Source organism: Chelonoidis abingdonii, chromosome 2 (assembly GCF_003597395.2).
Source record: "Chelonoidis abingdonii isolate Lonesome George chromosome 2, CheloAbing_2.0, whole genome shotgun sequence".
In the NCBI taxonomy this organism is placed as follows: domain Eukaryota; kingdom Metazoa; phylum Chordata; order Testudines; family Testudinidae; genus Chelonoidis; species Chelonoidis abingdonii.
In genome coordinates, this window is record NC_133770.1 from 185,053,565 (window position 1) to 185,079,261 (window position 25,697).

The following is a 25,697-nucleotide window of genomic DNA, read 5'->3' on the forward strand; positions in this document are numbered from 1 at the left end:
CAGCAGAGCTTGGCAGAGACTTGCCTGCAAACAAAACTAACTGGGAGTCTGAAAAAGAGTGAATCATAGTAATTAACCTGGATGAAACAAAGGTGTGCACAGGATTCTCAACACCTGGATGGGAAAACATACACTGTATGTCAGTTTACAAATGCAAAATTTTAAGGGTTAGGGTTTTTCTCTTCTCCTCTCAAAGCCCTGACATTCCTGTTCCCCTCTTTTTGATTCCTGTTTTTCCAAAATTTCTGCATTGTGGCATTCATTAATGGAGGAAGACTAGATATAGTTCCCAGGCCCCCTACTGCCATTCCAGGGGTCTGTCAGAGGGGTTGCTAAAAGTAATATGAGGCACTTCTAGCCCCTGATGGATTGAGCATTAACCATTGATCCTGAAAGAACAGCATGTTATATAGCCCAAAGACTTAAAAATGATTTATGTGGTGCTGGTGTGTAGGTCAAATGGGCTGGTCCCATAAGCCACATGACTGTCCATTGAGTCACACTATGAATGTGAAAATGAATATGTGGCTATCTAAAGGAGCCATAGGATGAGGCAGGCAACCAAGCCAAGTTCTGTATAAGAAATTGCATTCTCTCAACATGGAATTAAAAAAAAAAAAAAAGAGACGGACTTCAGGAATAACTATGGCAAGGCCATAAGGTCAGCCACAGCTTTTTTAGAGGGGAACTGGAAGACTAAAGAAATAGATTGAGGTATATTCTGAATATATCAGAACCTAGACATGATGATGATTTCACCCAAGGCAGTATGTAAGCATTTCAATAAACACAGTACGCATTGTGTAGTGAAATCAAAGCTATCCAATAATAACTACCCTGCAGCTAAATGGATGCCTTTTTCCACAGCTGAATCCTCTGAAGGATGATGTAGTGTTTGTTCATGCTTTGTCATGTGACTTGTTAAAACAATGCAGATGCAAGAAAGAAAAAAGGTTCAAATAACATGGTTATTTTGAGTGGTTTGGCCAAAGTTGTACCCAATGAAGTCATACTAGAGGGGGGCAATTCTACCTTTCAGTGTGTCTGTTGGTTAGAGCAGGAGACTGGGCACCAGTGATTCTGGGTTCTGTTCCTGGCTCCTCTTCTACCTTACTGCACGACAGTGGGTAAGTCACATGCCCATGATTGGTTGGTGTTTGATTGCAAACTCAGCTCAGACCAGGTTTTCTAAAAGGTTCATAGACTATTGGAGCAAACCTGGGTCCAGCTCTCAATGAGCCTGGGTTGGCTCAGATTCCACACTTACATTCACAGGTTTAGGGGTCTGACATGAAACATGATGGGATTTGATGGAGTTTGCTTTCCGTCTGGGGATTTGTTTGCCCATAAAATGAAGCTCAGAGGGTGGTGAACTGTAATGGAGCAAATGTGGGGCTCGGTTAAGCAAAACCATGCAGTTTAAGAACATATGACTGGCCATAATGGGTCAGACTAAAGGTCCATCTAACCCAGTATCCTGTCTTCTGACAGTGGCCAATGCCAGGTGCCCCAGAGAGAATGAACAGAACAGGTAATCATCAAGTGATCCATCTCCTGTTGCCCATTCCCAGCTTCTGGCAAACAAGAGGCTAGGGACAGCATCCCTGCCCATCCTGGCTAATAGCCTTTGATTGACCTATCCTCCATGAATTTATCTAGTTCTTTTTTGAACCCTGTTATAGTCTTGGCCTTCACAACATCCTCTGGGAGGGAGTTTCACAGGTTGACTGTGCGTTGTGTGAAAAAATACTTCCTTTTGTTTGTTTTAAACCTGCTGCCTATTAATTTAATTTGGTGGCCCCTAGTGCTTGTATTATGAGAAGGAGTAAATAACACTTCTTCCTTTACTTTCGCCACACCCATCATGATTTTATAGACCTCTATCATATCCCTCTTTAGTCATCTCTTTTGCAAGCTGGAAAGTCACGATCTTATTAATCTCTTCTCATACAGCAGCTGTTCCATACACCTAATAATTTGTGTTGCCCTTTTCTGAAACTTTTCCAGTTCTAATATATCTTTTTTGAGATGGGGCGATCACATCTGCATGCAGTAGCCACAGTCCTATTTAAAAAAATCAATACTAGGGCTTTCATTTTCCTATGGTGAACACATTACAGCTATTCTTTGAGCCTACAGTACATGTCTTTTAACAACTGAACTTCCCCAGTGTTCTGCTACACTAAGTCAGAGCACATGAATGCAAGTATAGCCACAGTCAAATGGTCAGCTGTTGAAGCTGAGTGGCTCCTGCACCTGAGATGTGTATATATGTTACTATAAGAAAATGTCTTTTATTCACTACATCTATCCTCTACCCGATTCCAAAAGCCAGCTGTACAACAGACTACAACAAACAAGCCCACATCATGCATTACCTGGGGGGTGGGGGAGGGGAGAAGGGAACCTGCAGAAAGACCAGGAAACTGAATGACTTGCAACTCAGATTTTCCTTTAAGAGAGCTCACTGGGAAGTGGGGAGGGAGCCCCAAACACTCATGCACCATGGTGCAGACAAGGCGTTTGCCATTCCAACTTGGAACTATCCCAAGATTTTTGGGGGAATCCCTTGGATCGCATGCTGGAGGATTCTTGAAGAGACTCTGTACCTTCATCCCAGGACTCCCGAGGGAGGCCTGGTCCCACTGGCTCAGGCCTGGCCTCGTCAAACTGCATTTTCAGAGGTGGCTTGAGGCACAGAGGAGGGGCGCCCATGATGGATAAGCTCAGCATTATGTTACAGCGGGCAATCCCCACAGGTTTGAAGGGGGATGATGCACAGAATGGCATGAGCGGGGAAAGAGTAGGTCAAGAACTCTCAGGAGCTGCATTACTCTCTCCTGGCTCTGCCATGTCTTTGACAATTCATTCGCCCTCGTCACATGCTCCTCCTCTATCTGCCAACCTCACAGTCTCAAATTCAGCAACAATTCTGCAGTCAGAGGGAATGTGGTGCCACTTAGGGTCATCCTCTCCCTCTAAAATCTGGAGGATTCTAGAGGAGCTACTAGCTATTACCAGGCTTCCTGCAGGAAATTTCAGCGGGCAGGATCTGACTCTGATTTTTGTTGTTTTAAAGAACTAGCTGCGATTTTTATATGGTGCATCAGCATGCCAAAAATCCAGGCCTTTTTATTTAGTGACATATCCTTTGGAAACCTGTAAAATCATGATGGGTTTTCATATTTCTTTTACATTCAGTTCAGGATTAAGCACAATCAGCTTTAGGGCCTTGTAGGAACAAGGTGGATATAAGTGTTGTCAGAAAATTGGAAGCTTTACACCAGGCTGTTATGATTTAACTGACAGACCATTTGAAGTTACTGAGACTTGGGGAGAAGCAGGCCTTTCCAGAAACATCCGTCTTTTAAGAGGAATGCTGATGTTTTCTGATTGGAACCCATTTGGGAAAGTATTAAACTCAACAATAACTGGAAAATAGTAATAGCTTTTTATTGTTAATATTCAGAACTTCCAGCAGTGCTGAACAGATCAGGTTCCCCACGAGTCATAGTAGCATCTAACCATTTGCTCTCTAAATTGCTGCAGCTTAGGTTAAAGCAGTCTAGCTTTCTGAAAGCAGCTACAGCCTTTAGGCTTCCAGAGGGACAGAAAGCCTGTGTAGGATTATTTATATTAATCTAAAAAGAACAGAAAAGGAAATGAACAGCGAACAAATAGTAAGGAACAAAATCTTAAATAGTTTCATCCACTAGAATCATCTGCCCTTGCTAGGAAGTAGGATAATGTAGAGCTTCAACCCGAGTTTTGAAGTGAGAGAGGCATACAGACTAGGATCCTTTCCAATCAATCAGATCATTCCTTTAATCCAAGGCATTTCCTTAGTTCTAATAATAAATGCTGAAATCTGGGGTTAGTGCAACATTACAAAGATGCCCTTTAACATACACAACATGGATTACGTGGAACTGTTTGGAGTGTACAATGTCCACATTATTTCCCTTCTTTTGCTACAAAAGGTGTAAAAGAGCATCATGCTACAGGCAACACATTTTAGTTTGAAGTGGAACTGGCAGAGGATTTCAATGGAAAGTTGATTTATTTCAGGGGATTATGGGAGTCCAGGGATAAAGCTGGCACCAAACCACAGGGAGAGCCCTTGACCTAGAAGCAGGAACAGTTTCCAAAGCTGTACATGTACATAACTGCACAGAACACTTTAATTTAGTACAGAGCAGAACCTAAATTATTTCTCTCAGGGAAGATGAAAGAAACAAATTTCCCCTGCTTAGCAGAATATTGTAAGCTGTATCCAATACTCTTTGCCTTATTTACATCTTATTCTGCAGGATTGTGGGAAGCAATTGTTTGTGACAAAGGACTCCCCCCCCCCCCCCGCCAGCATAAAAGTAAATTGAGATGTCACTCATAAAACAGGATCTGGATTCAGATTTAATTCACTTTTCCAAACAGGCAAAACAAGCCAAGAGGCCATCACAGGTAACTCCCTGAATGAATGTATGAAACATAATTTAATCCTTTTTTTTCCCCCTCCAGGCCTTGAGCTGTAATTATAAAGACTTCAGGTCTCCCTGGTGACATCAGCTGGTTAACAAAATTTGGATCACAGGAATGAAGCAACCCATAGTCTGTTTGCCACAGCATTGTTCACACTCCAGAGAAGATAATTGTATATGAAATACCATTCAGTAACTATGCTCTATTAATTTTGTGGTAGTTTTTTCGCTGTAAGCTTTACATCAGGATTCAAATCATCATCTGTGTTCCATAGTCAAAGGGCACAAAGCATAATAAAACAGCAATAGAGTAAGTCTCTGTGAAATTATATTTCGAAGCATATGCTAAGACCATGTACTAAATGAAACATGGCATGATAATTACATTTACTAAAACTTACTAAGGTGTAATAAGCTTCTAACACAGCTGGTTTTGAAATCAACCACAAATTTCAGCAGCCAAATTTAAGGGCTGTATCCTGCAGCTCTTACTCAGGTAAAACTTCCCTTGCTACTATAGGTAGCTGACCTGAATAAAGACTCCAGGTTTGAGCCTTCTGTTTCTAGAAATTTAATGTGATGAGATGCTAAATGGTTTCAATATTTTATACATCTACCTGCATGGGAGTCCAGCACTGCTGCACATTGATCTAAACTTCCACAAGCTAAAAACTGCTTCTTACTGTGTACAGAGTACACTCTATGTGAAAACAAGGACATAACAAAATTGGCATAACTGAGCCCATTGCTTGTTAGTTTTTTGGTTTTCGGTGACTTTATGCTTCTAAAATGAGAATCTAATAGGACTGCCTAGAATAAGGCATAATGTGAGTTCACTTGTAAACTATAACAATTAAGAAATAAGGGGATGAATCCTGTCTTACTTGCCTCTCTCCACCCCTTCCCCACCGCCTCCCAGTCTGCACTGGGCAACGAGTAGGGTGGGACAGGAGCATACCTGTAGCAGTCAAGTGAAGGGTCTCCAAACCATTCTGCCTGCGGAGGGCAGATGCATATAGAATGGTTCAGGTGGGCAGAGCAGTTAGCAGCTGCACTGCTCCAGTGTGCACTGCCCCAGTTCTTGTTTCCAAATACCTTACTCTCCGCTGCTCCAGGAGGGATATAAGGTCCAGGCCATGCTGCCTGTCCATTTAACATACTAGTAGGAACATTTTTATGGTATTTATCCCTCTCTTATATCTTGGGCAAGGGCTATGCTAAGCCATCTTTCTGCTCTCTTGATTCTCAGTTTGGTTCTTGGTGTAACTTAGAGCAGCCCACAAGTGGCTCTAAGTTAAGCTGGCTACAGCAGTTCCTACTGTGCGCCAAAGATTGCCTGCTCACACTGCACTCTGACTCATCTGCTTCTGTCCTTACAGCCCACTCAAGAACACTCTAGTAGTATATGTCAGGGATGGGGAGACTGGATATCACAGAGTCAGCATTATGCCACCAAGGCATTCCTCTTGCATCAGAGGGTTAACCAGCATCCTCTTTGTATCTCTGAAAGAGTCCTGGGTCAGGCTCTGGCCCTTTGTATTTCCTGGTCTTTCATTATGTTGTATACGTGCATGAACTTTGAAATATCTGCTGAATTTTGTTCATTCTTCATAATGCTAATTGCAGTTACTATGTTGGATTTTGTTGTATGTGGAAAAAGAATTACGAATGAGTCCATTCTGGAGTGAGTAGTTAGAATAAAGCCCCTGATATTCATTAAGTACAGTATACATCCAAATGTGTGGGTTAAAACCTGACCACGCTTGTCGTCAGCATGGAAACCCCACCCACAGTCGGATCCATAAAAATCAAAGGGCAGAATGTGGTATAAATTCCACTGTCCTGATCACATACAGAGGTCTGCCAACATTTTTCTCCAATGTACTCGTTTCTTGAGAAGGACAGAATTAGGCCTTGAAAACCTGATTCTGAGCAGAGCTAAACATACATGTGTGCTGGCTGTATGTCTAAGAAAGTAGTTAGCTACTGACTGTTTTTATAAGTTGCACAGCACCACATGCCTATGCATCGGTCTGTGCTAACCATCCCCACACAACCCCAGCTATGAGGAGCACTTGGCAGAGAAATAAGTTTTAACAGAAAGGTTAGTTTTAATCCTATTCCTCCCCGTGAAATCTCTCTTGTACTTCCTGATTCACGGAAGACTCAGACTGGTGACATGACAAATACCAGAAGTCTTACTGCAGCCTTTGTAATCCAGGGTAATCGTGACATCCAGAATGCATCATTCTGTAAAATCATCAGTGACCCAGGAAGTATCAAAATGATTTCATGGAGAGAGGGAGGGGGGAAATGTATTTTTAAAAGGTCAGAAAAAAACGACCTGTGTGTTTTGAAGGCTCTTCTCAGCCAGGTTAGTGGGGATATTCTGTGCAAAAAAATTGTGCTTAATTAATTTTCAGTTTCCTTTGTAGCTCCCCTACTAGACATTAGAGCCAATGGGCTTGCAATGAAATACATGGCAGTACCAGTGGGCCAACAAGGTCAGTTTTAATTCATGACCTTGTCTGTGGTGGTGTGAAAACATAATTATGAGATCACTTGGGAAATGTCTGTCTCACTGCGACTAGACATTTTACTAGTAGTAAGTATTTATGTAGCAGCTTTTACATTTTACTAGTAGTAAGTATTTATGTAGCAGCTTTTTACGGGGGAGGGATGGAGAACAAATTCACTAGCTTTTACTTAGAAAGGAAATACACAGCTAATTCTAATGTGTATTGCTTATAATTACACTATTTCATTTCTCCTAATTACGGCAAAGAACAGAAGAACTCTAATGACAGTACTGCTAACTGGATAAAATTTTGGCTACTTCAGCTTTAGTGAATAATTTGTCTTCTTCAGCTTGATTTACTAACATCCTGGCTGACAAGGTTTTCCATTCTGTGCATTCATTTTGTGCTTAGAAAGGAGTTGTTTGTAATTTACAGTTTAAGTCTGAGTGCTATTAGTTCGCACTGTCAAAAAGCATCTGTTACAGTAGATACCTCTTCATATGTTTGTGCTGCAAAAATAAAGCAAACCAGCAACGTTAGCAGCCACTGGTATGAGCACTATAAGTTGTTCAACAGTTAAACTGAATTCTTTGTGAAAGGGCTGACTGGCAGAGTGGCATAACAAACACAAATACTCTTTGGCCTTGTCTACTGTGGCACCATATTTTGCAAGCTACTGTACCCTTTTAGGCTTCATTTATACTGCAGCTGAGTCACGTGCTCTGCACTTGCATTGTAACCAGTCCCCTGCCTGGTTAAAACCCAGTTAAAGGTTGTTCTGTAGATGAGAGCTAACAATATTTCTGTGTCTAAAGCCACTGACATTCTAGAGTTTGAACCCAGTTACAGGAACAAGGTTAGGTCCCATCTACACAGCAACTTGTAAGTGCATTGTAATTAGACCCCTCCGACATAGTTATAGCCACAGTGCAGACAAGGCCTAAAACAGCTTCAAGCATGATTGAATTAGCCAGTGTAGATGGGGACAAACAGTTTGAAGCATATGAGAATCTTTTTGATTATTTTTCCCTCCTAATAAATCAAAACCCTTGAATGAACCAGTAAGCCGGTCGTACTGGGGTACGTCCCCCTCAGGTGCGGCAGGGAGCCAGGGCTGCTCTTTACACGTACAGCAGTCTACGACGTCGGACCGCTTTGACAGGGTCGCGGGATGAGAGAGTCCGATAACAGGGGCAAGTCCGGAGCACAGTGTCTAAGCCCAGCCTGTAGGCAGGGCGAACAGCAAACAGTTCAGGTTCAGCTCCTAGTGTCAGGGGCTGAGCAGACACAGTCTATGAGCCCTGGCCCTTGGGCAGGGCGGGGCAGCGAACAGTTCGGGCTCAGCTCCTAGTGTCAGGGGCTGAGCAGACACAGTCTATGAGAAGGCCTCCTCAGGCCAGAGAGAGAGAGAGAGGGAAATCTGCCACCCTTGGACGGGTGGCAGGGGGGACACAGGCCCTCCCACTCCACTGTGTCCCAGCCCGGGGCCCTAGCAGCAGCAAGGGTTCGCTGCAGTCAGTGGGGAACCCAGACTGCAACACACTGACATGGGTTCACAGTCCCCTGAAGCCAGATTGGGGTCAGCTACCCCCGGGCTACTTCCAGGTTCCCCCTCTCCCGGTACCTGTTCTCCGCTGGCGTAGTTCGGTGGGTCCCAGACCATGGGTTCTTTGGGATACTGGGAGGCAGGATACTCTCGCAGCTCCTTTGGGTACCGGGCCCGAGGCAGGTCCGGTCAGCGCTCCTCCGGGTAGTGCACACGGGGCAGGCTGGGCCCAGCGGGAGCTCAGGCCTCAGCATCTGTCCTCTTTGGTGGCCAGCCTTCAACTGAGCTCTGGGGCCGGGCTTTTATACTTCCTGTCCCGCCCCTTGACTTCCGGGGGGCGGGGACAGGCGGAAGTGGCTCCGCCCACTGAGGCTCCTGTTCTGGCTCTTCCCCTTCAGGTACGGCAGGGAGCCAGGGCTGCTCTTTACAGAACCCTCAAAGCAACTGTGCTTTCTTTTATTAATTTTCTATAGTATTTAGCAATTTTTAGCTTCAAAACAGTGAACTAGCATTAGCTCTACACACTTGTGAGGAAGGTAAGCCGGGCTGTCTACACGACAGTCAGTTACCACAGTGAAGCTCAGTTACCAGGTTGCATCCCAAATGTGGTGTCATCACACAGGTTAGCTTTGCCAAGATAGATGGGATCAAACCCTGTTAGAAGCATGTTCAGAAAATCATGCTTCAACTCTCAGGTTTGTACCACCACATCCTTAACATGATTGTTACCCCTCCAGTAAGGAAACATTGGTCCCAGACCCGTCTATGCAGGCCAACTCAAAGTTAGGTTCTGACAACATGTCAGGGGCATAACTGTGTTGTAATTAGGCTCCCTACTCTAATTGGAACTGTAGTCTCTTCTCAAGTAGTTGCAGATGGTAAGACTGAGGCTAGGAGTCTGATTTTTTCAGAAATCATAAGCACCCACAGTTCCCACTGATTTCAGCTGGAGTTGTTGGGTGCTCAGCATTTCCAAAAATCAGGCCTCAAGGAACTTGTCCAAAATCACATGGCTAGTCAGTGGCGATGGTGGGTGATGTACTTTTTCCAGGATATGTGTGTGTGTGTGTTGTGTGTGTGTGTGTGTGTGTAAACACACAATTTAAGAGAATAAGAAGAAATATCTTTAAATGTCATAAAGTTTACATAACAAAGAATTTCACATTTCTGGTCACATCAAGTATTTATTGTTCCATTTTACCTGCCTTTTCCTTTGATCTATTTTTAAGTCACTGAGAACTTCATTAACAACCAAATTCTAGCATCTCCTCCCAAAAAGTGGCCTTTAGACTTAGGCTTGCATTTTGAGAAACCTGGTTTTTTTGTGGTACTAAAATGCCGAGGTTTGAATGGAATGCTTTATTAGGTTTCCAAACGCTTCCAGCCAATAACAAGCAAAGTTCAACTCACTAGTTTTAATCACAGAAATATCGTCTGTTTTCACTGCATGTGAGAAAAGCCATGCAGTTCTTAAGAAGATTAAAGCTATAAATTCTAATGTTACAGGGGCCAGTGCTTTACAGTCCAACTCAGGCAGAGTTCTTTGTGAAAGGTTTACCTTATGTGAATTTGCAAGACAAGCAATAACCATCAAGTGTGTCTGTTATCATTTTCTTTTAAAGCCTTTCATTGGTAGGAAGGTAAGCGTGAAGCTTTTTTCCTACTTGCGGCTTTGCCTTATTATACTATTAAGTAGAAAATTGTATCATTTTTATTATCAGTGCAACACACAAAGCCATCTGTTACTCAAAGGTATCAGGATCACCAATCAGCCACCCTCAGAATAAGCAGCTGTAAATCTAGAGTGCCTATACTTCCTAAATAGAGTGAAGGTTTGACATTAATCTCCTCAAGTTGCTGAGTAGCTGGTACTGTGCCCAAACACAAGTAAGTAAACTCAATTAGTAAAAATAGCCATGATGTGGCAGTTCAATATATGGCATTTAAGCATGTGTTCCACATCCCAGAAGGGCTAAGTTAAAGTCCCAAAGATTCCTTTTTATACACATGATTCAGTCATTTTCCTGGCTGCCAACTATCTTGTTGTACAAAAAGAGAGAGGTTTTTTTGTTTTTTGTTTTACTTCCACAAAGACTAAGGGCCAAATATTGGCTTCATTTATGCTAGTGTAAATCTGAAGTAATTTGGGATTATGAGCACTCTGCACCTCAAAGTCATTCTACTAACCCACATACAAAAGTTGGCACACAAACATAATTTAACATTGTATGTGTTTAATGCAGCTCTTTACAAGTGTGCCTACAAAATACACATAGTTTAGTAGTATTAACAGGTAAGAGCATATATTGTAAGTACTATACTTTTTGCAGTATTCTTGTACGTAAAACTAACTACAGCATTAATGTTAATCCTTAAACCTAAAGCAGAGTTACTCTCATTACTTCATTGAGCAATGTAACAGACTGTCTACACCCCTCTATTATGGAGAACTGATCAAAGGAAAATTATTCAAATGCATGTTCTCTAAGATCCCTGTGCCCAAGTCTATAACAGAACAGTTTAAGTTTGGGTGTGGTGATCTTGACCTTAGAGTCTTTTGTTTTTTTCCAGTTTGCTTTACTTCCTGTGCCTGCTCAGTTTGAGACAGGAGTGTACTCCAAAGCGACTGTGTGTTTGTTTTCCATACACATTATGATCTGCTCCTATTGTGTAACAACATGCAGTATAAAACACCCAGCTTATTATAGCATAGTTAAAAGGCCTGTCAGTATTTCCATTTGAAATTCTTATTTTCAGGGGTTTACTACTGAGCCATGGCAAATTGCAGGCAGGAAACTTGGCACTCACATTCTCAACCCAGGAGCAAATTCTTTTACCAACCTCAAATAAATTAATTAATATTAATAGCATGTTCTTCCAGCATACAAAGAGAAGGCGTGTTTGTTTTTTTTTCTGAAACAAAAGATGAAGATTAAGGAGAGTATTAATGTGCTGAGTGTCTGTACACAAATGCAAAGAGCATGGGAAACAGGCCAGTAGCAATGTAACTAAACGGTGGAGAGTATTATCTAGTGGACATTACTGAAAGAGGGTGAGCTATTCTCGTAACAGGAATGTCAGTGAAGATGGGGTATTAATCAATAAACAGGATAGAGAAAAAGGCTAGAGGAGGGGGAGGGAGAGTTATATTTCAAAGTATTTGTAATGCCATCCAACTACAGTTTGACAACGAAGACTGGTGAGGGTGAAATTATTTGTGTAAATGTAAAAGAAGTGGAAAAACAAGGAATAGTCGGCATCAGCTATGGACCAGTAGGAGTAGTGGGGAAAGAAGATAAGAAATTACTGGACCAATTCTCATAGTAGTTGAAACCACAGTATGTAGTCACAGGGAATTTTAACTATCCAACAGATAGGCAACACCATCAAACACTCACAGTTAAAGACGGTCCGGAATTAAGTACAAAGCCAATTTTTTTTTTAATATCCAGATAATGGAGATTGCAGCCAGAGAGCAATTCATCCCACATACTCTTCCTACTCACTGAGGATACACAAAATGTAAGGAAGCTCAGAACTGGTGAGCAGGAACTTCTTGAATTCAACTAATACAGAATGAATTCGTAGAATGCATCAGTACAAGGATACTAGATTTCTGGAAGGCAATTTACCAGAAAGTTAAGAAATTCAGTGAACATATGATACCAGGAAGTATTAGCGTCCACTAATATGTAAGAAGGCAGGCAGGCAAAATCTAAAACACACCATAATAAGGCCATGTCTACACTACGGGTGCTACAGAGGCACACCTACCGCATGGTAGCTAGGCCACTGTGATGCCGTGGTGTAGATGCTTCCTACAGCAATGGAAGGGGATTTTCTGTTGCTGTAGGAACTTTCCCTCTCAGAGTGATGGTAGCTAGGTCAATGGCAGCATTCTTCTGTCAACCTAGCTGCATCCACAATGAGGATTAGGTTGTCATAGTTATGTTCCTCGGGGGTGCGGATTTTTCTGAGTGCCGTAGCTATGTTGACATAATTTTTAAGTGTAAACTAGACCTAAGGAACACCAGACTTCAATTCCTCTGAAGAAGAATATAAGGTCTTCTGCCAGAGGAGAATGTTTCCCAGATCTTGAGAAGGATGGGACCAGTCTTCATGGGGCAAGTCCTCTTTGCATCCCCCCACCTACAAATTGGGGGGATGTGTGTGAACTTTGTGACTATTACAAAATTATGTGGACAATTTGTAGTTGATATTTTTGTTCCCCCACTGTACATTTTTACTCAGCAGGGTAACATGGGCTAAAGGATATATAGGGACTGTGAGTGATAAGTGATTTATAAAGAACAAATATAGTCACATAAATATGATTATTTTCATTCTTGCAGAATTGCAAAAGATTAGAATGCAGGAGCTTTATGCATTTGAGTATTTGTGAGGCATCTGATATGGTGTTACATGAAATCTTACTTGAAAAAAATCAAACTGGTTTGGATTGGAAAACTGTCATATTAATGGGAAAACTATCTGAGGAGCAGTAATTAAACAAAGGGTAATGATACATAGGAAAGAACTGATGTAGAGAGAGTAGTTTTCTAGCTGGGTGATGCAAGAATTGTAGGGAGGCCTTTATTTAGGATCTGCATCAGTATCTGGAAGAGGGATTGAACAGCATGTTAATGAAGTATGCAGATGATATTAAATTGCAAGGACTTGCAAACACCATTGAAGACACAGAAGCAGCAATACAAAGGGACTTTGAGTGGTAGGAACATGGACAGAGAGTAACAAGATGTGATTCAGCTTGAAGATGTGCAGGTTAATACATGTAAAGAAAAGTCACCTGAAACACAGATGTTCTCTGGGAAGGAGGAACCTGGAAAGTCTAATGCAGAAAGAAACCCAGGAGTCAGAGTGGACAACAAGTCAGATATGAGTTTGCAAAGTTGTATAGCAGTACAAAAAGCCATATTTTGAGATGTGTATACAGATGCATCATATCACAGATCAGAAGGTAGCAGTTCCTTTTTATGCATCTATTGTGTTCACTTCTGGGCACATTATTGCCAGCGAGATCTTGACAAACCGGGAAGTGTTCAGAGAGGAGCAACAAAAAATAACCTCCCTCCTAGCAAGCTAAGCTTGGCTATAATGTGAGGCTGGAACATAAATATATAGGTATCTGAGGGGCGTAAGCACTAAGACCCTGATTCAACAAGGTACTTAAGAACATGCCTAACTTTAAGTGCATGAGTCATCACAATAAAGAAAATGGGACAACTCAAATGCTTAAAGTGCGTAAGCATGTGCCTAAACTTGCTGAACTGTGGCCCAAGGAAGGGGAGGATTTAGTTAATGTGGTACAAAGGTGCATATGTAAGAGAAATGGGATGTAAGCAGGAAAACAAAAATTCAGGCAAAATGTCAGGAAAGCCCAATGGCAGTGGTAGATGCCATATCACTTGGGATTTTCAGAACTGGAGTGAACATAAAGCTCTTGGTTTGATAGGGGAGTAGACTGGAGGGGGTTGCCAGTTGGAGAGCTTGTTTATATGTGTTGCTTTAAAAAAAAAATTAGACCACAATTGAGCTATACGTTCGTCTTTGTTTTAAGTTAAAAATCTTATGCTTTGCCTTCGGCGTGTGAAATTGTTGCCCTGCAGTATCCTTTGTTAAACTAGGGGAAAGAGATGAAGTTCTGTATTTATATGTTGTGAATATGTTGTATAGCGCTTTGAAAACATTAATCTTGCAGCTTCCCTTTGAGACAGGCAGGTAAATATTACTAAACCTATTTTACAGATGGGAAAACGGAAGGAGAAAGGTTAAGTGACAAGCCTAAAGCTCCGAGAGTGGGAGAGAGAGGGTCTGGACTGTGATTAGAACCCTGGGGGTTCCTGATTCCCAGTTCTGGGTCTATCTGTCCATACGTCCATCTCATAACTGTGTCTCAGAACTGGATTAGACTTCCCTCCCCAGTCAACATGCCAGTTTGAATGTGAGCTTGTGCTGTGACAGATCAAGATTCATCTCTCAAGAAGTCATATTCCACATAGAGTAGAAATAAATCTGAGATAATTATTAGAAAATATGAGCTCTGTTTCTTTAAATCCAGCAGTGAGTACTAGCTAGTACCACTAACATGTGAAGCATGGTCATTAGTCTAGAATAAACAGAGCCCTTGGAGGTGCAGGGGGATGGGAATGTGAGCTGTGAAACAACTGTTGTGTGGAACCACTTTGAATGTGACGTTTTAAGATGTAAAAGAGGAACAGGGTAAGCAACCCCCCTCTCCTCCAATGGTTTATCCAAAACAGTAATTATAATCCCAGATGGATTTAGGGAATATACAATGGACATGACATAAGAGATTGTTATAGATGCTGAGGGACTGCCTCTCTCCCTGGCCCATGCTGCCACAGCTGTGATCAGAAGGGGCACTCGAGCTGGATCCCCCTGGCTATAAAAGGGCAGGAGCCACTAGCAGGATCCTCTCTGTGAAAACTCCATCCACTCTGGGACTTGCTCCTCCCCTTAGTCTGAAATAGCCCCAATTTCCAGATCTTCTGGGCCTGCTTGAGAGAATTTTAGAGAGGGTGTAAAGTATGCTTCTCATGATGATGATGATGGTAGTGGTGTTCTATAGGTGCCTGGCTGAGTTCTTGTTGAAATGGTTGCTTTAACACTGCTGAGATTGTACTGTATTATTAATTAGGTGCTGGAATGCCTAGATCCTTGGATAGGCATATTTTTATTATTTTAAATCCAAATGGGTCAATGAATAAAATAAATATCCTATGAGGATAAGCATGGGAGCAGTAAGTTCAAAGTAACCTGAAAGATATAACTGGGGAACTCCAGCAAGACAAGGGTGTGTGGAGGAAGGAGACACAAGACACCTGATACGGGAAGGGAATGGTGCCTGCCCTCAGATTAGAGGTTGGGGGTGGGAAGGGATAGCTCAATGGTTTGAGCATTGGCCTGCTAAACCCAGGGGGCCATCTGGGGCAGAAATCAGCACTTGGTCCTGCTAATGAAGGCCGGGGGCTGGGCTGGGCTGGGCTGGGCTCAATGACCTTTCAAGGTCCCTTCCAGTTCTAGGAGATTGGCATATCTCCAACCAGAGATTGGGTCTCTGACATGCTGATCTACTAAAGCAGAGAGACAGAACAGGGGAAGCTGAAGAAATAATGGGCACTCTCATAGAATTTAAGGTCAGAAGTGGCCATCATGATCATCTACTCTGACCTCCTGCACATTGCAGGCCACAGAACCTCACCCACCCGCTCCTGGAATAGATCCAGAGCCTCTGGCAGAGTTACAGGAGATCTAGTGACTCAAATTAGTTCAAAACTAGTTTAGGGCTTGTCTACACATAGTTACTCTAGAATAACTAGGCCACTTTAAATTCACACCCTGCCTTAGTTCTGAGTAACTTTTCTGAGTAGACAAACTCTTAAACTTTTACAGAACTTCAGACTGGTCTGTTTTACATATAATTTCTATTGTTTTAATAGGACTTCCTGTCTCTTTTCTTGATACATCTTGTTTTACTATAAACCAGGCTGGTTCAAACTGTTTGGCAACTTCACTCAGACCACACAGAAGTGAAAAAATCTGCAACCTCTAAAGGGAGGGAATGACATTGGGGTGGCTGGAGTCTACTACACTCAGGATTCTTCATCAAAGAGTCCAAACTAAAGGGTTCTCTCTTCCACTGTGCTACTGTCAGAGTTGTGATCCTGGTGTTACATGAGAAATTCGACCCTGGCTGAGAACCAAGCTTAAATGGGTAAGGTGATATGTTCATCCCACATTTATATTTGTGAAGGCTGAGCCCTGATTTAAGTTTTTGTTTTTGTAGCCCTCATACTGGCTACTCTTATAGGTCTGGTGGCAGCAGATTTATGTTATATTATACCTGTTGGGAATGAAAATGGCATATTCATATCTGTATAAATGATTCCTATAGTTCTGACCTTTCTGGTTTTCAGCACGCTACACATTGCTTGTTCTGTTTGACAATGCAACAAAAAGATAGGCACAAAATAGAAATGGGCCTGGACTACAACTGGTGTGGACCCCTCTCTCTCTGTAATGAGTCCAAGGCAAAAGCCCAGATCTCCATGTTCTGACTGAATTTGGTAAACTTTAATTCTGGATTTGGATGTGAACTTCACAGCATGGGCCCATGATTAATTCAAAAAATTAAAATTAGAAGTGTCTATAGTAAGGTTTAGAAACTGGTGTTTGTGCATATGTTGAAATGTTTCGCAACAAAAAATATCATCAGGATTTCTAGTATATGGACAAAATGTGCATACGTGGCAGTTGGCTTGACACAGTGGAGCATAACTCTGAAGGTCTCTTAGGTCAATGATCCATGAAGTTGGAAGGATTTGTTCAGCAGACCAGAACTGCTCTGTTGGAACCATTATGGTCTATTGTGGCAAAAATCCACACTTTCAAAGTACTAGATCTGCTCAGACAGGTGAACTGTACCTTGTTTTCCCCCAAATTAATATGCTTATCAAAACATGTACAGTATTTACTAGGCAGATTGTAACCAACTTTAGAGCCCACATGTACTGCACACCAATAAAATATGTTAAAAAATGTTGTGTTATTTCCCAATCCTAATATCAGATAGCTAGCTGCTAATCTAATCTGTCTAGAGTAGACCAGCTCACTAGTAACCAACAGAAAAACAGGCAAGAGAATTTGCAGATAAAAACTTCTTTTCACATGGTATGATTTGATGAGAAGGTGCTACATGTCTCAGGAGAAGGACCTGAGAGCCCTTACCTCTAGCTGAAATCAGTGGGAGCTGACTGTCCCCAGCACTTTCCAGGGGGATGATCAGTACCCTGCAGTCTTCCAAAGTCCCTTGTGTAAATTTAAGTGACTATTAATTCTTGCTAACATGCTGGCTTGACAGTCCTGGAAGCTAAAATAATAATTTCCACAGAACAGGTACGGCAAGCTTCCCCACTCTGTCTTCCCAATGTACTTTAACCCCATTACAGAGGGTCTACTTCAAGGGATAAGAAGGTAGTTTAATTTCCATTAGTTCCTTGACCTTTTTGCTGAGACTGCCAACAGTGTCAGTTGTATGGAGTGTTGCTGTAGCTATGTCGGTCCCAGGATATTAGACAGACAAAGTGGGTGAAGTAATATCTGAGGAAGAGCTCTGTGTTGCTTGAAAGCTTGTCTCTCTCTCCGACAGAAGTTGGTCCCATAAAAAATATTACCTCACCCACTTTGTCTAATGGTGTCAGTTATGTTACTTGGATACCTTTCCACTAGGAACTGGACTGAGACCGTCAACTCGCCTCACGTAGGACGTAGTGTCTAGTTACAGCTCACTAGGGGATTGATCCTGCAAAGTGCTCAGTGCCTCCTGAGAGACACTGAGTATCTTCAATTGACCCTCACTCCCATTGACTTCAGAGGGAGTTGAACATGCTCAGCACCTTGCTGAGTCAGGACCCTGGGCTGGATTTGAAGTGGCATCTTGGCTTTGGAAGGCTACATCTCCATGGCCTTTAATAGAAGCTGATGACACACACCACCTCTGAGGAGGCACTCATCACTTTTCATAGATTGTCATAGATTTTAAGGTCAGAAGGGCCCAATGTGCTCATCTAGTGTGACCTGCTGCATAACATAAGCCATAGAACATCACCCAGCAATTCCTGCATCAGTTCCAAAGACTTGCCTGAACTAGACCATGTTCTTTAGAGAGACCAGTCTAGATTTAAGAACTTCCAGGGATGGATAATTTACTGATTTCCTATGGCAAATTGTTCCAGTGGTTCATTATCCTCCATATTTAAAAAAAAAAAGAAAAGAAAAAGAAAGAAACCTTATTTCCAGTTTGAAGTTTGCTACCTTCAGTTTAGGCCCAATGAAGCTAGTGTTTGGGGGAGTGGAGGGGGTGGGGGGGCAGAACGGGACTTGATAGCTTCCTTTAAAACTGAGAGAAATAAGAATGAAACATTCTTGTACCTAAATATTCCATCACATACATGTAGAATGAGTTATTGTTCAGAGACTTCCGCAATACCTAGGTTCATTGGGTAAGGTAAAAAATGTCAGCCTTAACTCTGAATTTCCTTGCTTTCGGCTTCAATGAGTCTTGCCTGTGAAGGACTTCAGGATTTACACCATACTTTTCTCTTTGAATAGTATTGTAATACTACACATTTGCTTACTGATTTATGAATGCTATGCTCTCAATTCAATGTTAATTTGAGATGCCTTTGCCAGTGTCGGCTCTCTATGACTTGGAATTGAATATTTTGCCATCTGAAAAAAGTCATTTAGTGCTCTGGAGAAAAAATAATCAGTATTTGAGTTCCAACAGGAAATATGTTTAGGGTTTATGCTAATGCTCAATAAAATAAATATTTTAGTCATATTTTATGATGCTCCAAGTAAAGTAAAGGAACATATTTTAAATATTTGATTGTTTAGGTGAGCTACATATTTAGCTTCCTTGAGGGAAAATTAATTGGCCATCTCTAATCTAAATTATGATTTGTTATAGCTGCTAAAATAACTTAAATCAACTACATATGTCTGTGCAAGAATAATAAAATTACTTTAGCAAAAATTATCTGAATGCAAGAGGGATAAAAATAGACAGGAGGTGGATTGGATAGTCAGCATATTACGAGTTGGAATAAAAACATCTTACTTAAGCCAAAAACATGGTAACCAATATTTTGTGTTATAAAAATATTTGAGATGAATTTAGGGGTTTTTTTTTATGAAAGCTGTCTGAAATTGAAATGAATAGCAGAAGTTCTCAGTTTATTCACAAACCAGTAATATTATCTAAAGGTTGCACAAATCCTAAACCTTGTATCGCCCAATGCCAACAAACCTTTGCTCTTATTCAGAACTCCATTTTTGCCATAGGGTGAGAATGATTGTGTGTTTATGCTTTCTCATACTAACCTCTACTTTGATCATGCCTGTCATCTGAAGCAAAAGTGTGTGACAGCTCTGTGAAGTGGATTACTACCGTCCACTAGAGGCTGTAATGAGACTAACAACGTCATTTTATGGCAGACCTAAAATTTAGACTCTAATAATCAATTATTTTAAACTTAAAGATGTGCTGAGTGTGAAGAATAATCACTTGTCTACTTCCCTGGAAGGAGCTGAAATAACTTGTGCATGTTTGAATTTTAAAAACTATATTTAAAAAAATCCAGTCATCTTATGCCTCTCATTTTCCCATTTGTCATTATTAGATGTGTAAAATATATACTGTAGATGACACATTACAACCAGCATGTTGACACAAGGTTTTTTCTGGGCACTGTGTATCTTGTATATCAAATTGATTAATATCCTCTAGTCATGAATGAATTCAGTAGGAAGTCATGTCATCTGTAGCATATCATAAGAGGTAAATAAAATACCTGATGTCTGTTCAGATGTAGGCTATTCTGTACTACATAGGTTCTTATACTGCACTCGTCCCCTCGGTATCTAAGCACCTTTCAGTAGTGCATTAAGCAATGTGACTAACATCTATTGCAAGTTTCTTCTCTCATCCTCTTCCCAGAGGCAGAAGTGTGTGCAACACAGTGTTTTTGTATCTTTAAAAACAATATATATATATATATACACACACTCGCTGCTATGTTGATGTGAGAGAGGCAAACTCAGGGAAGTGTGCCTTACATTTAGAGTGGAGAGCAGTGAGGCTTGTGATGGTCCTTAGTTCTTGGGGGAGTTCATTCCACAGTCTTTGACCAGCCCCTGAGAAAGCTCTGACTACTGCACAGACAAAACTCTGTTTCCTACACTGACTATAGAAAGTTCCACTGTGCTGGAGGAGCAAAGTTGTCCACTCAGTCTTCATCCTGAAGCTGTTAATGTTCATTTTCTGAAGCAAATGACTCCGCCTGTCTTGAGGGTGAGTTCTGCACTTCTTACTCTATCAAAACTCCCAGCTGAAGTCGACAGGGCATTTTGCCTGAATAAAGACTGAAGGATTAATTGGGCCTTTTGTGCCAGTTGTCTGGAAAAGGTCACATTATGTCCCCGCCTCCCAGCTCCTCTGCATTAATTATGGGTTCTTGTACTTCATGGCAACTTGGACCTGTGCTCTGTGGCAAAATTCCTGGTTGCTGAGGAAGCTGCAAATTCAGCTGCAGCTTTTTTTAATGTAGCTGTGTAATCCATTACATATAATAATTAATAATACGATCAGTGCAGTAGCTTATTTATGTTAGCATTAAATTCAGTTTATTTTAAGCTGTCTTCCTATTTTTTAGTTTTGGTATGCTAAAGGTTTTTGTGATGACAGCTTATAAGTGCCCCAGAGAATTTGTCAGAAGATGGTGAAGGAACAGCAGTTAAGTAAGGAACTGTTGGAATTTCTGCCACCTGGCAGTTTGGATTTATGGCACCTCCCGAAGCCTGCTTTAAGGCTATCTGCAGATTCAGGATGACAACACTGCATCAGTTTATGCATCAATCCATGATGGCTAGAAATATAAAGAGAGATTTAGAAGCTTAGGTTCTGGAGCACAATTCTGCGGCAAAGTTTTTGCAGTAAACTCTATAGCCAAATAGTAGAGGTATACACAGGGCTCTTATGTTTATCTGCTGCAAAGAAGAAGGTTGCCCTGAGCTTGCTTCAGCATGAACATGGCTTCTATTTCTCTGCGTGTGCCACACCTGTTGGCAAGATGAACATAGAATGAGAGATTCCTTTCTACTGAGGTAACATCCTGAACTAGAGAAATAAAAAAGGTAATGGGGGAATGCAGCATATTCAAAACTGTGCCCGGATGAAGGGGTTGAAGTGTCACTAGAGGCAGTGCTTAAAGTGAGTGTATGGGATTAGGGATTGCAAGGGGTTGCAGACCCAGCCAAAAAAAAAAAAATATTGTTTTAATCAAGTCAGGTCACTGAGGGGTGCATTTTAAGCACGGTTCTTGCCAAAGCTGCTGCTCCCAGATTATAATAGACCTCCCCCACCCCACTTTTTCAGACCACTTTAAGAACTGACTAGAGCTTTCACTTGATTTTCAGTAATCCACACTCCCTCCCTCCCTCCCTCCCTTTGATTCAATCAATGAATCTTGCATTAGCGGGGTGAGGATGATGTTGATGTCTGCTTGGCTGCTGCTGTTGCAGATTCACTACTTTGAGGTGCTGAGTTGCATGTCTCTCCAAATGTCTTGGCCTGTTGCTGTTTCCTTTCCCCAAAGCACTCATAAAATAGAAAATGTCATCAGGTTACATATGATGGAATCTTTAAGTAAAGTTTTAGTCATTGTAATAATAAAGGATTTTATGCATTATAAAGCTATGCTATATACAGTATACGCTATTCTATTGCCTCTTGATCAAAACTACTGACTCGTACAATGTTATTACTACATTCTTTTCAGCTCTTATAGTATAATTATGCAACATATTTATTTTTATAACGAATTACCTTGCAGATCCGTCCACAGAAACTGACAGTTTAGAGTCGTGATTTTTTTTTGTGCATGTAGCCACTAAGATTATAGAAACACTTCACCAACACCTGGGGTGTGTCTACACTAGAAAACTGCCATTTGTAATTTGCCCTGGTGTGAGGGAACTGGTACAAGTTGCAGCCCTGCAGAGTGTCAACACTAGTCACCCTATTTTGGATACAAGCAGTGCTCAGCATCCACGCACAGCACTCCCTACAAGCATTGCATGGCCTGTGGATCATTGCACTCATCCCACAATGCCCAGCACAGTTCCCTGGAAGCATGTGCATAATGTCAGTTTTGAGTTTGCCCCATTGCCCACTTTGAATGGTTTTGTTCTGGATCAGAATCTGTCTTGTGCATGTTGTAACCCTGGTATTGAAACCCACTGGTAAGTGTGTTACTAGTCTCCATCTGTGCTGATCCAAAGATGAAATGAGTTGTTATCCAAGGCTGTTTAAGGCAGTCTACCACCCTAAGCAACATGTCAACGTGCCACCTTCCACATCACTCAAATTTGGCCCAGACGCCCCTCCATCATGATGGAGGAGCAGCCAGGCCAAATCTGAGCAAGTGGCATTGCACCCTGGCATAGGGTCACAGCGCCACTCAGGCTTGGCCCAGTCACGTCGTCATCATGACAGGGGGCTACCAGGTCAGATCTGCCACCCTAGGCAGGTGCCTAGGTTGCCTGTATCTAGAGAGGCCTTTGGTTTTTATACCTCCAGCTAGAGAGCTTTATCTCAAACTGTATCAGCTCATGCCTTTGGTTCAATCCCCAGTGTGTCAGCTAAGAAAGAGGTTCTCACATTATGCCCTCATATGTGCTGATGCCCAAGCAGAGAGTCAGTAGCTCCTTTAGGACCCCACTGCCATGCCAGTGGGCTTAGTGTATATTACAACAAACACACACACACACACATACACACACACAGCCCTGGTGCCCTTGAAGGTGTGGAACTTGATTTTATTCATTTCTTCAATAACACTTTTTGTTTTAATTTTGCTATTCTGTTCCTTTCTTGTTAACTGAAGTTTCTTTCTCTTGTGTTTTTCTCTAGGAATCCAGCCTAAGGGTCAGCAGAGAGGACATTCTTTTTGACTCTTGCATCTAAATGTGTTACTCCCCCCACACCCCAACCTATGGTAATGGAGCCCTTGAGGCCTGTGTCATTTTTTCAGGAGGATAGAACTGGGCAACAAGCGGAGGCCAGAGTATCATGGAGAGGTACAGTACCAGAGGGGTAGCCGCATTAGTCTGGTTCTGTAAAAAGCAACAAAGAGTCCTGTGACACCTTATAGACTAACAGATATGTTGGAGCATAAGCTTTCGTGGATGAATACCCACTTCCTCAGACACAAGAGAGGAGAGGTAAGTTGCTCTACTTTGGGGAATAAATAGTTGGGAGAGGTTCAGCCTCAGAATAAGTGTAATTGGCACAGTGCATATCAGGGAGTCCGGAAAGGTGGTCAGCACCCAAAGGTATCTGTTTATACAAGGTCCAAATCTACCTGCTGCCTTGCTGTTTAATAAGGGATCTGAGTAAAGGTCATTTGGGACTTGATTTTTTTTTTTTAGGGCAGGAGCATTTTCTTTATTTACATATAGAAAACATTTTCCTGAAGCATCATTTACCTCAGAGGAATGAACCTAGATGAGCGGGTGGCACCAATACCAGGTCTGCCATGTTTCACTGGCTTGTAAGTGATGGAGAACTCACCCGGGTAGTGCCAATCATCTCGGACTTGATTTCCACCTGGTTGAAGGTTTTGCCGTTGTATATGCCAACCATGCTGCCCACCATCTTGGGGAGAATGATCATGTCGCACAGGTGAGTTTTGGCTACCTCTGGCTTCTCCATGGGAGATCCCACCTTCTTTGCCTTGTGAAGGCGCTTCAGGAGGGAATGCTGCTTACGACGCAGGCCGTGGTTCAGACGCCTGCTCTGGCGAGCGCTGTACAGCTGCATCAGCTGCTCGTAGGACATATCGAGGAGCTGATCCAGATCGACACTTCTGTAGGTGAATTTCCTAAAGGTATGTTTCTTCTTCTGTTCGACTTCCGCCTAGGTGGTAGGCACCTTTTGCCAAGCAACTCAAATAGGAGTTGAGGATTTGTCCCTGGAAGACTAATACTAATTAGGAAAATGATCCCCTCAAGGCCTCATGGTGAAAGAATGAGTGGCTGATCTTCAGGAGTTCCCTAAATTAGCACTCGGCCATTTCCAAAGGACAGCAGGCATCCCTAGTGGGCTCTCTTCTATGAAACAAGTGAATCTCTTGGTCACCTTCATTACTGTTTGCAGAGCGCTCTGAGATCCCGAAGATGCGCGTCTTTAGAGAAGCTCAGGGGATGATCAGTGTTATTTTAATTGTGCTTTTGAGGGCAAACGTTGCCTTTTGAAGTGGGGGAAGAAACACCAACAAACCCCACCGCATTTCCCCCGCCCTCCCCTTTCTTCCCGTAACTGGGCAGAAGCCGTGTAAAGGGTTAAGACTGGCTTGGCCCGGCTCTGTGGTGCGTATGCAATAATCTGTGTGGCTCTCTTGGCCGCCTGCCAAAGTGTTGCCGTGCCGCCTCCTCCTCCTCTCCTCCCTTCCCCCGTCCCTTTTGCATGAAGTAGGATCCTTGAGCTGTTGCAGAGGCAGCCAACTGCTCCATATTTGGCTTCTATTACACATTTACATACTGGAGAGAGAGGAGTGGGGGAGAGAGAGCGCTGTACTGCAGACATCATTTCTACTACAGTGGTGGAGACATCCAGGACCTGTGTCACTGCAGGGGGAAGGAGAGAGAGAGAGAGAGAAAAAAAGACAACCAACATAACCCCCCCGCCCCCAAGCCCTGTGATCAGCTAGCAAGACAGTGTGTGTGTCTCTCTGTCTGCCCCCACCTCCCTTGACACTTGGCAGTAAGTGGCTTTTTATTCCTTCTCTGCTTTTTGCTTCCCCGGCTTCTGTCCTCCTTTCGACTGAAAACCTCCAGCACTTTCCAGCTGGAGAAACACCGTGGAGGACTGGACGAGCCACCCCAAAGCGGGGCTTCAGCCTTCCTGCAGCCCAGCCCGGGAGCCCAGCCCTGGGAAGGCTGGAGGCCAGAAAATGGCTTTGCGATCCTGGGGGGAGCTGGAGGGACATTGGGGGGTGGCTGGAATTCGTTGCACTATGTGCATGCAAGAAATGTCTTCCGGGGGAGAAGGAGGCAGGGGAAAGGAGGGGGTACAGGCAAGGAGACAGCCGTAGCCCCTGTGTCTGGGTTGCTTTCACTCCCCCCTCCCCCTGCAACTGGGAGGAGAGAGGACGCGTGTATGTGTGTGTGTGCGCGCGCTGGGGAGGGGTGGCGTTTTCACACTCGCTCTGCTGCTGCCGGGCTCTGGCTGTGGCTGCCCCTGGTGCATTAGCTGGCGCGGAGGCAAGTGAGAGCGGCTGGAGTTTTGCATGACAGCGGGTTTGTGCGGGCTGCGGCGGGGGCGGCTTTGCCGCCGGCCGGGCCAGCCCGTGCTGGGCTGTGTAGTACGGGCTGGGTCAGGGTGGCTGCCGGAGGGGTGAATGAAGCGAGGAGGAGGGGGAAGAGGCGGCGCTGGGACAGGGAATGCGCTCAGCAGCGGATCCACTACGCTGCACTCACGACCCAGGCCGGCTGGAGACACCAGCTGGCGCTTCCAGCAGTGAGTGAGGAGGGCTAGTGCCGGGGGTCAGG

At 43.0% G+C, this 25,697-nt stretch overlaps 1 long non-coding RNA gene and 1 pseudogene across 1 annotated transcript in view; one reads left to right on the plus strand and one right to left on the minus strand.

Moving 5' to 3' along the window:
• Nucleotides 1-23,562: 23,562 nt before the first annotated feature.
• On the minus strand, nt 23,563-24,291 carry LOC116815746 (small ribosomal subunit protein uS19-like; annotated as a pseudogene).
• Nucleotides 24,292-24,579: 288 nt separating this feature from the next.
• Nucleotides 24,580-25,697, plus strand: part of LOC116815747 (uncharacterized) — a 106,038-nt gene continuing 104,920 nt past the window's right edge. The window contains exon 1 of the long non-coding RNA XR_012655324.1: nt 24,580-24,909. This is a non-coding gene — a long non-coding RNA (uncharacterized LOC116815747). The remainder of the gene's footprint in view (nt 24,910-25,697) is intronic.